The following is a 14,849-nucleotide window of genomic DNA, read 5'->3' as shown; positions in this document are numbered from 1 at the left end:
GAAGGTCCGTACTGACTCTGCTTGAGGAGTTGAAGCCAAGAAAAGGTTTTCAGTTCCTCCGCCCTCCCGGGAATTACAAGATTCAGACAGAGCTCGCTTTAAATCCTGGTTTCACCACGGATGTGTGACCTTGAGTTAGTTAGTAGCTTCCGAGTATTGGATGTCCACTGTGTTCTTGGAGCTTTGTGTTTATTATTTTATTTAAGTCTCACGGTAACCCTGGGAGGTAGATGGTGGTATCCCCGTTCTGCGCCAAAGCCAGGAGGCCGTGTGGGCGTGGGAAGGCTCGCGGGCTGAGGTTCAGATGGCCTCCTTTTGAATCCTGGCTTCATGACGGAATTTTGTGACGTTGGACAAGTTCAGTTCTGTATATTGCAAACCTCTTCATACGTAAAAGTTGAATAATGCACCTATTTTCAAAGTTTGTTGTGAGGTTAAATGGTGGGTTCGCCATATACGCATGATGTGTTTTTTAATGTCATTAAATAATATACATTATTCGTACTGAGTGGGTTTTGGGTTCAGTTGTACACCTGTATCATAATTTAACCTATTATTGGGTACTTAAGTTGTTTTCTGTTTTATTTTTTCCTTTTATAACCCATGTTGCTGTGAACATCCTTGCACATCTTTCCTTCTTTCCTTAAGTTAATTAGAACTATAATTGGTAGATCAGAGTATGCACGAAACGCCCGCTTTAAAAAAAAATTACATTAATTTATATTCCAGCCCTAGCTGCTTTGATTCAGTGGATAGAACGTGGGCCTGTGGACTGAAGGGTCCGGGTTTGATTCTGTTCAAGGGCACATGCGGGGGTTGTGGGCTTGATGCCCAGTGAGGTCGTGCAGGAGGCAGCTGAGCGATGATTCTCATCATTGATGTTTCCATCTCTCTCTCCCTCTCCCTTCCTCTCTGAAATCAATAAAATATATTTTTTAAAACAAGAAAGTAACTGTAATACAAAGCTGAGTATACTATAATTACATTATGTAAAATAAAGTGTAAAAATTAGAAGGGAGGGAGTATATAAAAATGTTATATATTATATTGTGGTAATTTTGTGCAATATTGTCTGATTTTCAAGCTATTCTTGTCTTATTCTTTTTTAAAAAAATATATATATTTTTATTGATTTCAGAGAGGAAGGGCAAGGGGGAGAGAGAGAGAAATGTCAATGATGAGAACCATTGATCAGCTGTCTCCTGCACGCCCCCTACTGGGGATTGAGCCCACAACTCCCTCATGTGTCCTTGACTGGAATCAAACCCAGGACCCTTCAGTCCGAAGGCTCACACTCTGTCCACTGAGCCAAACTAGGTAGGGCTCTTGTCTTATTCCGTAATAAATTTTAAAGGAACACTTTAAAACATTGTTAGTCACTTAAATCATATATTCCTTCCCTTTTAAAGTACTCCCCTACATGTCCTAACTGGTTTTGCTAAGTAGATAGTGCATTGGCCTGGGGACTGAAGGGTCCTGGGTGCATTCCAGTCAGGGCATGTTACCTTGGTTGTGGGCTCCATCCCCATTAGGAGGAATGCAGAAGGTAGCTGATCAACTCTCATCCATGTTTCTAACTCTGTATCCCTCACTCTTCCTCTTTGTAAAATCAATAAACATAAAATTTAAAATAATAATAAAGTACTCCCCTGTAGCCCAAGCTGTTCCTCCTCTTTTCCCCCCAGAAGCGCTTTCTTTGCCTTTCTCCTAAGCTCTGTAACTTGTTTCCTGAGTCCATGCAGCCCAGCTGGCCCACTTCTACCTCTGTGACATCCTAAACTTTCACTTGCAAATTTGAAAATAAATTAATAAATAATAAATAAAAATAAAGTACTCCCCTACTTCTTTAAAACAAGTTTAACTATAACCTGAATCAACGTTGCTTTGGCCTCAATAGAGTATTCCAGATCTTTTATTCCTTTATCCTGGGAGTCCTCATAGTGTTATTTGCTAAAACATATTCCAAAGAACATGAAGATTTAGGACTGAGCTGAGGAAGGATTCCAAGGTTAAATACTGCATTTTGTATTTTGCATATACACCCCAGAGATTCTCAGTGCTATTAGTATAACATTAAAATCACAAGAAATTATTCCAAAAGAATCTCCTTTAATTTTGTTTCCCAATGTACCTAAGTAAGAACCCTCTCCTTATTACATCTGTTAATGCCCAATGGAATCGATGTTCTGTAGAACACAATGGGGATAACGCTGTATACTACAATTCAGGAGAAAGATGAAGGCACTCTATAAAACGTTGCTTGTTTTTTTTTTTATTATAAGAATATCATTAGGAAGAATCCTTTATGGAAATGGAGTTTTAACTTGGAATTAAACTTTTGGGGATTCCAGTTTTTGTACAAATTTTGTTTTGCAAGAAAAATGAAGGAAAACCTAGATTCTAATCCTGACTCCTAATGAACTAACTACCTGAGTCACTTGAATTTGGAACTCTCTTGGCCTTAATTTCTTCATCTATAAAATGACGGACTTATACTGATTAACTTCTAAGGCTACCTTCCTGTTCTAAAATGTATAATTTTTGCATATTTTGCATGTTATTTCACATACATAGAAAAATGACTCAAATGATAAACACATGAAGGATAATGGGATTTCAGAGCACTTTTTAAAGTTGTACTTTCCCATACTTTTCCTAGTTCTCTGCACTGTGTATTTAGAAAAATATAAATATGTTTTTTAAATATGATCATGTGTAGTGATGGATGTTAACAGAATTCATTGTGGTAAATCTAGAGTATATCGGGTATATTTGCATTTAATTGAGAGTATGGGAAACAGTTTATTCTTGTATTATTTCTTAATTATTGTATTACTAGGGGCCCAGTGCACGAAATTCGTGCACTGGTGGGGGGGGAGTGTCCCTCAGCCCAGCCTGCCCCCTCTCACATACTGGGAGCCCTCAGGGGATGTCCTATTGACGGGTTAGGCCCGCTCCCAGCTCCCCTTGGGGATAGGGCCTAAGCCACAGTCTGGCCTCCCTTTGTGGGAGGTAACCGGGCTGATCAGGGGAAGGCACCAGCCCCATCACCCCGCTGCTGCAGCCACTGCCAGTCACCGCAGCCAGCAAGGTTTTTTCATCAACACGGACTCCAGTCCCATCACCATGAAAAAATGACAACTTTTTTTAGGCATTTTCAGGATGTGTCTTTCATATAATAATAATTTCTTTATTTTTTTATCCTCACCTGAAGATATGTTTCCATTGATTTTTAGAGAATGTGAAAGAGAAAGGGAAAGACAGAGAGAAACATCAAAGTGAGAGGAACACTTTGATTGGTTGCCACCTGCATGAGCCCTGACCTGGGCCCCGGCCAGGGAGGAGCCTGCAACCTAGGTACATGCCCTTGGCCAGAATTGAACCCAGACCCTGCCATTGGCAGGCCAAGGCATTATCCACTGAGCCAAAGTGGCTAGGGCAGGATATGACATTTCTTAGCCCTCCAGCTGCGGACCTTCGTTTTTTTCACCAGGAGTGTGGTGAAAAACCCTAGATCACCGTTTTGGATTCTTATTACCCAAGTTACTAAGAATATTACCAGTGGCATACAGGGAGCTTAACCAATGAGCGGTCAGAAAAGGTGCTTCCTCTGTAGTTCACACCAACCTGTGGCTTGGCACCCCACCCCCCACCCCACCCCAGGCTTGACGCCTCTGGTCCAGGCTTCAGGCCTGGGCAGGGGAACCCCATCTCCCCCGATCACGGGCTCCACCCTTGCCCAGGCCTGACGCCTTGGCCAGACGCGTCAACCCCCATCACCCTCTGATTGCCAGATTGGCCCCTTGCCCAGGCCTGATGCCTCCGCCAGAGGTGTAGGCCTGGGCAGGGGACCCCCATCTCCCTCCCATAGCTGGCTCCGCCCCCCGCCCAGGCCTGACGCCTCTGGCCCAGGTATCAGGCCTGAGCAGGGGACCCACACACCCCCTCTGATTGACGGCTCCACCCCCCTCCCAGGCCTGACGCCTGGGCCAAAGACATTGACCCCCATCACCCTCCAATTGCAGGATCGGCCCCTTGCCCAGGCCTGACGCCTCTGGCAGAGGCGTCAGGCCTGGGCAGGGGACCCTCATTTCCCCCCGGGGTGGGGCCACAACATTAGTAACAAAGAAACAGAATTTCCGGAGGATGAGGCCCAGAAATCAGGATTTTAAAAAGATTCCCAGGTGATTCTAATGTGCAGCCAAGGTTGAGAACCACTGTCCTAAGCAACTGCATGATTAGACTTATTGTGTGTGGTCATACCTTGCGGATACTCTGTACTCATTTCCTGGCCATCAGTATCACAGTGAGTCTGACTCCCCAGCATTGGCCCCCACTCTGGGAGCTCGTCCTAAATTTTCTAATATATTTCATTGAATTTTTACGGAGAGGAAGGGAGAGGGATAGAGAGTTAGAAACATCGATGAGAGAGAAACATTGATCAGCTGCCTCCTGCACACTCCCCACTGGGGATGTGCCTGCAACCAAGGTCATGCCCCTGACCGGAATCGAACCCGGGACCCCTGAGTCCGCATGCTGACGCTCCATCCACCGAGCCAAACCGGTCAGGGCGAAGCGAGTAGTTTTTGTGTTTTTTTTAAATATATTTTATTGATTTTTTTACAGAGAGGAAGGGAGAGGGATAGAGAGTTAGAAACATCGATGAGAGAGAAACATCAATCAGCTGCCTCCTGCACACTCCCCACTGGGCATGTGCCCGCAACCAAGGTACATGCCCCTGACCAGAATCGAACCCGGGACCCTTGAGTCCGCAGGCCGACGCTCTATCCACTGAGCCAAACCAGCCAGGGCGAAGCTGAGTAGTTTTAATACTTGATACGATTCTCTTCAGAGCAGTTGCCTTTGGATTGAAACTTGACCAAGTACATTTTCTTTTCAAACAACCATATTTGGAGGACTAGATCTCTCTAAAGGAAAAAAAAAGAGCTTTTATAGGTATGTTTAAGTCTATGCCATTTAACAATGTCTGTGATAATTCTATTCGGCTATTCTCACTGGTCCAGCCAGTTCCCGGTGTGCCCTAAAAGCTCTTAAGCCTTTTGACAGCTTCAGTAAAAATGGGCTTCCATTGCAAATCCAAGTTATTTGTGTTTACTCTCATTATTGCCTTTTGAAAAGGACTACCCTACACTATTTTATTCATGATGCAATTTATTTCATGTCAGTAATGGGGTCTTAACAAGAGGAAATTTTTGTCCATTTTGTCTGTTTGCATGTTCAAACCTCATTAATGAAAAAAAAAGTTTTTATTATAAGATCCTACCTTGCTAGTTATTGCTAGTTTTCTGAATCATTTCTGTGTGGATTACATTTTTTTTTAAAATTCTGGTTCATGGCTCTGCAGTGTCAGGTCACCCTATCAGCAGTGGCATGAACTGGGAGATGTTGGTTAATAAAAGCATTCTTCCGTAGCAATTAACTTTTTTTTTCATTTCAGGAGGGCTATTGTGTAATTCACATTTTAACAAGTTCCCATTATAGCACTTACCTCCAGTGCTTGCTTACGAAGCTGGGAGGGTTGCCATTCCCACAGATCCCATTAAAGGATAAGAATGAACCATAGCATGAGTCATAATGATGTATTACTGATGGCCTAACATGTTTCTTCAAGCTTGGTTACTCTGGATTCATTCTGGTAATTAATTTCAGCTATCTTGAAAGTGGTCTAAACTGTCTCTACATCTAGTATCTGAATGACCAATTTAAGTCCTTTGTGGCATTTTTTCCTATGTGCTAATTTTTTATTTTTATTTTAAAATATATTTTATTGATTATTCACAGAGAGGAGGGGACTGGGATAGAGAGTTAAAAACATTGGTGAGAGAGAAACATTGATCAGCTGCCTCCTGCACACCCCCAACTGGGGATGTGCCCGCAACCAAGGTACATGCCCTTGACTGGAATCAAACCTGGGACCTTTCAGTCCACAGGCCGATGATGCTCTGTCCACTGAGCCAAACCGGTTAGGGCCCTATGTGCTAACTTTTAAAAGCCTTAATTGATTGGTTCAGATATAAAGCATTGTTTTATAGCCTGGATTTGTTTGTTTATTTTTTGGAAGGAGGATTTTAATGGACTTACTAGTAATGTTCGTGTCCTCCCAAAATTTATTTCAAAGCCCTAACCTGCAATGTGACAGTATTTGGAGATAGGGCCTTTGGGAAGTACTTAGGGTTCCACAAGGTCATGAAGGTAGGACTCTCATAATAGGGTTTGTGTTCTTATAAGAAGAGACACAAAAAAAGTATATTATTGTCTAACCACTATTCTATACTCCTGTAACTAACATATAATAATATTGAATATAAACTGTAACTGAAAAATAAAATTTAAAAGTCACTAAAAAAGAAGAAGAAATAAGAAGAGACACAAGGGCTTGCTCTCTCACTGAGCCAGTGAGGACGCACAATGAGAAGGTGGCTGTCTTCAAGCCAGGAAGAGAGCTGTCACCAGGGACTGAAATCAGCCTGAACTTTGATCTTGGACTTTCCAGCCTCCAGAACTATAAGAAAATAAATTTCTATTGTTTAAGCCACCGAGTGTTTGGTATTTTGTTATGGCAGCCTGAGCAGACAAATACAAGGATGAAGTTGGATTCAGAAGAATTGAAGGAGGACATTAGTACCTTTTGGTACTTGAAAGACAAAGTCCTACCTTAAAACCATATACATACATGTAGGGTTGTTTAATTTGTAGGCGCTTATTTTGTAAATGGAAACATACTGCACACTGTCCACTGACTTGTTTTTTTCCCCACTTAGTCTATCTTGGGTGTCTTCCATGCCTGTCACTCAGATCTACCTCATTCTTTTTAAAGTCTACAGAGTATACATTGCATGGATGTCTGATAATTTAGTTAACTAGTCCACAATTGATGGACATTTAGGTTGTTCCCATTTGTCTCTACTACAAAAAAAAGCTACTGTGAAAATCCCTGAGTAGATTGTCAACATAGTTCTGTAGGAGAGTCATACAATTAGGATTGCTTACCACAGAGATTATACAGCTACAGTGTTCATAGGTTCAAACAGGCCCTCCGAAATGTGCTAATTTACATTTTTAAGGGTTTGTGGACTAAATATTTTCTTGTAAGTCGAATAGTGTCAGCCAAAAATTCACATCCACCCAGCACCACGCAATCTTATTTGGAAATCAGGTCTTTGCAGATGTAATTAGTTAAAATGAGGTGGATTATGGTAGGTCCTAAATCCAATGACTGGTATCCTTATAAAAAGAGGAAAGGACGCATGCACATAGGGGAGATGTCCATGTGATAATGGATGCAGAGATTGGAGGGATGCAGCTATAAGCCAACAACTACCAGAGCTAGGAAGAGACAAGGAAGGATTTTTCCCTAGAGCCCGCAGAGGGAGAGCATGGTCCTACCAACACCTTAATTTTGGTCTTCTAGCCTACAGAAGTGAGAGACTATATTTCTATTGTTTTAAGCCACCCAGTTTCTGGTACTTTGTTACAGCATCCCTAGTAAAATACTACAGGTTTCTGAGAGAGGTTCCATACAAATGAATTAAGCTAACCAGGGTTAGCTCAAGTGGGAAATAACAATAAAAGCTGCCAAATCAAATCCTAAACTTTCAAAAATTTGCACGAAAAGTTTAATTTCCTAATTGCTATGATTGTTTCCTTTAATAAAGTGATTTTTTAAAATCCTCACCTGAGAATATGCTTATTGGGTTTTTTTAGAAAGAGAGAGAGAGAGAGAGAGAGAAACATCAATGTGAGAGAACATCGATTAGTCACCTTCCATATATGCCCTGACTGGGCATCCAGCTTGCAACCTAGGTATGTGCCCTGACCAGGAATCAAACCTGCAACCTTTTGGCATACAGACAACACTCCAACCAACTGAGCCACACTGGCCAGGGCTAATAAAGTGATTTTTTTTTAAAGTATTTTGTTGAGAAGTGCTACAGTAAAGAAATATTTGTTAATCTAGCAGTTACAAAAGAAGGACATTTATTGTATAAAATAGAAAATACAAATAAGTAAAAAAGAAGATAATCAACAAATCCATGTAAAAAAATTTTTTCCCATAGACATTTTTATTTTGATTCTTCTAGATCAGTGGTTCTCAACCTGTGGGTCTCGACCCCTTTGGGGGTTGAACGACCCTTTCACAAGGGTCGCCTAAGACCATCGGAAAACATGTATAATTACATGTTATTTTTTGTGATTAATCACTATGCTTTAATTATGTTCAATTTTTAACAGTGAAATTGGGGGTCACCACAACATGAGGAACTGTATTAAAGGGTCGCAGCATTAGGAAGGTTGAGAACTGTTCTAGATGTTTTTGATTTATATTTATACTTATTTAGCATACTGTTTTATAACACTATTTCATGAAGATACATAGTTTTATTTTTTAGAAAGACAAAGGTATGGCTAAATTTTTATTTCAGTTTTTCTTTAAGTGTCTCTTACAGCTCCGCCAGGTGTTCAGGCTGGGTTGCTTTTATCCAGCCCCCACCCAGCCGCAGCTGGAGCTACATCTCTTTCCCAAGACCCCTACTAGTCCTGCGACTCTTTTCAGATAAGAGTAATTGTTTAGAATATTTGTGTTCTCCTTTTTAAAACATTCACAATTCAAGTAAGTTTGAGCAGCACTAGGTAAATCTTTCTTTTAGATACTCACAATGTTAGTATTTAAAGGGTCTGAGAAGTGCTACAGTAAAGAAATATTTATTAATCTAGCAGTTACCAAACTTCTGTGGCCAAGGAGGCCTTTTCTTTTTCTCTTCTTTTTTTCCAACCTATCAACATCTTGTAGAACCGGTGTTCTGAAGAATACAGCTAATTTTGGGTAAGAACGCAAGCCAGCTTAGGTTCAGACTCAGTTTTCTTATTGCAAGAGTGGTTTTGCCTTGAAGGGAATCTAATTGGTAATCTCCCTACTGCTCCCATCTCTTGAGCCTGGGGACCTGCGGTGTCCCTTTAAGCTCCCTTCCCAAGGACATTATCCTGCTTTTGATAATTGTTGCTCTGCCCATTTAGTTCTCTTCATGTCTGCTCCCAGTCCTTGAACTCCTCTTCGCTCCCTGTTTGTTAAGAGGCCACAGTAGTATTAAACCCCCTAAGCCAGTGCTTCTCAACCTTGGCTGCACATTAGAATCATCTGGGAATCTTTTTAAAATCCTGATTTCTGGGCCTCATCCTCCGGAAATTCTGTTTCTTTGTTATGGGGTGGGGCCACAACATTAGTAACAAAGAAACAGAATTTCCAGAGGATGAGGCCCAGAAATTAGGATTTTTAAAAGATTCCCAGGTGATTCTAATGTGCAGCCAAGGTTGAGAACCACTGTCCTAAGCAACTGCATGATTAGACTTACTGTGTGTGGTCATACCTTGCGGATACTCTGTACTCATTTCCTGGCCATCAGTATCACAGTGAGTCTGACTCCCCAGCATTGGCCCCCACTCTGGGAGCTGGTCCTAAATTTTCTAGCTCAGAATAATTTTTTCCGAGGCAGCAGCCAACCATATTGTGTTCTCTATCTTGAGGTAAAAAAGCACTGAACAGATAAAGTTAGGAGTGGGGGATGTTTTGCAGAGAGAGATGCAATCACTGTGCTAGATACTGGTGTAGTGTTTTACATAGGTTATTTTCCAACAACCCCTGAGAGAACAGTATTACCCCCATTGTGCAGTTAAGTAAAAATGGTGTAGAAAGGACCCAAAGGCAGTGATCTAGGCTTCTGATGGGGATGAACCTTGCTCCAAAGCTAGTTTTCTTTCCTCTCTAGCTTGCTGCCCTGTACCATCTTCCACTTGGTGAGTGCACCCTAACTACAGGTACTCTACTTGGGGATTCAGATTTGAAAATCTATAAATACCAAATATTGCCACCTGCTTCTCAGCTGTATCAGAAACAAATTGTCGTAACAGGAGGATCCCCTACCATCCAACACTACCCACCACTCCTACCTTCCACCCGCAAAAAACAAACAAACAAACAAACAAAACAAAAACCAAGCAAAACTGCTGCTTCTGTTGAAAAAGTGTGTGTGTGTGTGTGTGTGTGTGTGTGTGTATAGATATATATCTATATATCTCTCTATATATATCTTATATAATAAAAGGGTAATATGAAAATTGATCCTAATGGGGAATGACCAGGAACGACTGGTCATTATGACATGCACTGACCACCATGGGGGTAGATGCTCAATGCAGGAGCTGCCCCTGGTTGTCAGTGCGCTTCCACAGGGGGAGCACCACTCAGCCAGAAGCCGGCTCATGGCCCATCAGCACAGTGCCAGTAGCGGGAGCCTCTCAAGCCTCCACAGCAGCACTAAGGATGACCAACTAATGGTTTAGGCCTACTCCCTGCTGCCAGAGGGATGTTTGACTGACAGCTTAGGCCAGTTCCCCTGGGGAGTGGTCCTAAGCCATCAGTTGGACATCCCCCAAGGGGACCCAGACTGTGAGAGGGTTCAGGCCAGGCTGAGGGACCCCTCCCTCCCAAGTGCATGAATTTTCATGCACAGGGCCTCTAGTATATATATATCTGTCCATGATGTAGTATTTGTGAAATGGGAATAAGAGTAAGTTATATGACAACATGTACACTGCAACCCATTTTACATGTATATTTGTACATATATGTTTACAAATACTAGTACATAGAAAGATTCATCCACTTGTTAGTAAGAGTTATCTCTGGTCCAATGTAGGGGTGGTTGGGAGGAGATTAATTACAAGGAGGTCTTTACCTTATATTTACATATGTTTCTGTACGGCTTTATTTTTGTTTTACAACCAGCATGTATTATTGTTTTTTTTTATAATTAAAAAGAGCCCAGCGGGTGTGGCTAAATGGTTGAGCATCGACCCACGAACCAGGAGGTCATGGTTCCATTCCCGGTTAGGGCACATGCCTGGGTTGTGGGCTTGATCCCCAGTTGGAGCATGCAGGAGGCAGCCAATCAATGACTCTCTCTCATCATTGATGTTTCTATCTCTCTCTCCCTCTTTCTTCATCTCTGAAATCAATAAAAATATATTTAAAATATAATTTAAAAGATAAATACATATTTACACATTAGGGGGAAAACACCCTGATGCTTCTGCCACGAAGGAGGCCATGAGTATTGTGGTGGTGTTTAAAAAAATCATGAATCTTGTAAACCAGCAGTGAGATTTGCTTGTTTTTGTTGCTTTTGCCTTATCTGAAATGCTCCCTACTTCCTTCCACAGTCAGCACAGGAAGGTGGGGAAGGGAGGAGCAGAAAAAAAGGAATCAACTTCTCACTTTGCCAAAATCAACCACCTGGAATTTTCCAAAGGCTCAAATGCTGAGCAGCGGATGTAGTTACTCATGGGATGGATGAGCTATTGCTGTCTTTAGGTCTCCTCAGGCATTGTCCTTTATCAGTCCTGGCTTATCAGTCTGAGTTGATGAGAATGACATACACCACAGTAAACGCTGTGGCTCCCTGAACCTCTGGCCCGAACTATAACACTTTCACACCTAAGGTTCTTGCCATCAATCCTCCCTTCCATTTTGTATCCCGGTGAGAGATTAATACTTCTAAAGTCCTGATTTAATGCTGCCATTTCCCTGCTTGATGCCTATGCCATTTATTTTATTTATTTTTTAAAAATATGTTTTTATTGATTTTAGAGAGAGAGGAACGGAGAGGGGGAGAGAGAGGAAGGGTAAGGGAGAGAGAAACATGAGTGAGCTGCCTCCTGCACGCCCCCTACTAGGGATCAAGCCTGCAAACCAGGCTTATGCCCTGACTGGGAATGGAAACTCAGTACTAATGCTCAACTAACTGAGCCGCACCAGCCGGGGCCCATTAGTTTTTGTTTCAACTGCCATTTTAAAAAAATTCTTTATTGTTTAAAGTATTACATGAGTCTCCTTACCCCCCATTGACCTCTCCCCCGCCTCCCCTTCCCCCAAGCACAAGCCCTCACCCCCCCCCATACTGTCTGTGTCCATTGGTTATGTTCATAATGCATGCTTACAAGTCCTCTGGTTGATCTCTTACCCCTCACTCCCCGCCTTCCCTCATAGGTTGTACAGTCTGTTCGATGCTTCTATGTCTCATGTTCTATTTTTGTTCATCATTTTATATTGTTCATTATATTCCACATATGAGTGAGATCATGTGATATTTATCTTTCTCTGACTAGCTTATTTCACTTAGCATAATGCTCTCTAGTTCCATCCAAGCTTCAACTGCCATTTTTATTATGTGCATTTCTACATACTGGCATGGATTGACCTACATAATATGATACTTATATCTCACTTTTGTTTTTAAATATACATTTGCATAGTAAAATATCTCAGAAAATATATTTTAAAGTAGAAAAGTGCTTGTCCATGAGTAATAGACCTTCAAGGGTTTCTAATGATTTTTTTTTTCTTTCTCAAACACGTTTATTTGATCATTTCAGATTTTTAAAACCTGCCAGGTGAATGCATACCTTTTCAACCTTCACTCCTGCTATTCTCCAGAGCTCTTTCCATTCTAATAAAATCAGGATAGACAGTGGTCCTGGTGTTACTGGAAAGGGATGGGGTCTGGAGCCAGTGGCTTATAGCAGGGGTCCTCAAACTTTTTAAACAGGGGGCCAGTTCACTGTCCCTCAGACCGTTGGAGAGCCAGACTATAGTTTAAAAACAAACTATGAACAAATTCCTATGCACACTGCACATATCTCATTTTGAAGTAAAAAAACCAAAATGGGAACAAATACAATATTTGTATTTGCATGTGGCCTGCGGGCTGTAGTTTGAGGACCCCTGGCCTATAGTGTGTGAGTTCTTGCCTTCATGCAAAAAGATTTTGAAATACGAGTCCAGGTGATTTTGAGAGTACGGTTATTAAAGCTGGGGACAGTGACACAAGGAAGGGCCTAGGATAGAAGAAGCAATAGGAGAGAGACTAGGGGGGGCTGCTTTGGCTCTCTAGAAACATTATGGGAAAGAAGTGAGCCAAACTGAGGCTCACTAAAGAGAGAATAGGGGGCCTTGGAGACAGGTTCAGGGGGTTAGCCCGGGACAAGCTGCTGCTGCCCATTGCTCCCCTGGTTGTAAGTCTCATGGGGGGGGTCCCTTAGAGCTTTAATAGATGCACCCCCGTGGGGGAAAGAGGAGGGGAAGGGAAAGGGGAGGGCATGCTCCAAGGAGGAGAACAGCACTTGGTCCTTTGTCTTGAGGGTTTTAAAGGCTAGAGGTTTAGGGGAAGATTCAATAGAATGTTCATCGGCTTTTCCAGGTGTGCCCTTTCTGGGTCATGGTCTCCACTGATTGGTCAGTGCCAGCGTCATTCACTTGCCTGGTTTTGATGCTTTTCTGGGCCTGGAGCTGAAATACAACTGAGGCCTAGATGTTATCTCCAGAGAGGAAATGTGATATGCCGGGGGAGGAAAGACCACGCTGGGGGCGAGGTCAGGGCCAGTTTTGCCCACTGCTAGGCACCCCGGGCTCTCCACCCTAGTGACTCGTATCGGCTGTAAGTTGCTCGGCCCGTTTGTTTGGCTGCCTGTCTCAGTTTCCCCAGTCCGCTTGCCAAGGGATTTTCCTAGCTTTTTACTATCCTGCTTCATGGGAACTTACTTTGTACTTCCCCCCACTGTCTGAACACCCTGCCTGTCGAAATCCTGTCTAGCATGTCAGGCCTGGCTCCAACGTTCCTCGACAATCCCTCCCCTACTCTCCAAGAAATGTATGTATGACTTTGCACCAGAGTTCTTTTCTCGTGGGTGTGTTTATGGTGAGGGTTACTCCATACACTGTCCCTGAATGACGTCCATACCCGTAAGAGACAGGGTAAGAGGCAGAAAGGCTAACCCAGCTGCCCTTCAGTCAGATGGAAGGAATGTTTAAGGCAGTGAGAAGAAAGGAATGAGGGAATGGCCTGGGGTGAGATCCCTCGGAGACTGTCCACTGTGAAGGCTAGCAGGGAACCCACTTTCTGTGCACAAGAACTGGTACAGGGATAATAAAAAATATATTTGATCTGCACTTTTTTATCCACCAAAAAATTAAAAACTTGACCCTTGCTGGTTGTTCAGTGGTTAGAGCATCAGCCCATGGACTGAAGGGTCAAGGGTTCAATTCCAGTCAAGGGCATGTACCTCATTTGCAGGCTCTGTCCCCGGCCCTGGGTGGGACACATGTGGGAGACAACCAATTGATGTGTCTCACACCAATTGATGTTTCTCTCTCTGTCTCTCCCCCTCCCTTCCACTCTCTCTAGAAATCAATGGGGGACGGAGAGGGGCGGGAGATTATCCTCGGTAAGGATTAACAATAACCCCCAAAATTTAAAAACTTGTCCCTGGCTGGGTGGCTCAGTTGGTTGGAGTGTCATCCCATGAACCAAAAAGTTGCTGGTTTGATCCTCAGTCGGGGGCATACAGGAGGCAATTGATCAATGTTTCTCTTTCGCATTGATGCTTTTCTCTCTCTTTTCTCTTTTTTTTTTCTCTCTCTCTCTCCTTTCCTCCCTCTCTAAAATCAATTTAAAAATATCCTCAGGTGACAATTTTAAAACATAAATAGCTCTAGCTGGTTTGGCTCCGTGGATAGAGCGTTGCCTGTGGACTGAAGGGTCCCGGGTTCGATTCCAATCAAGGGCACATGCCCAGGTTGTGGGCTCGATCTCCAGTAGGGGGCATGCAGGAGGCAGCCAATCAATGATTTTCTCTCATCACTGATGTTTCTATCTCTCTCTCCCTCTCCCTTCCTCTATGAAATCAATAAAACTATTAAAAATAAATAAAAATATAAATAAATAACTCGATTGAGCTCCAAGGGAAAATAATCTCAACTTTATTGACTTAGAAGT

The sequence above is a fragment of the Myotis daubentonii genome, chromosome 1 (assembly GCF_963259705.1).
Source record: "Myotis daubentonii chromosome 1, mMyoDau2.1, whole genome shotgun sequence".
In the NCBI taxonomy this organism is placed as follows: Eukaryota; Metazoa; Chordata; class Mammalia; order Chiroptera; family Vespertilionidae; genus Myotis; species Myotis daubentonii.
This window is presented reverse-complemented; position numbering follows the sequence as displayed.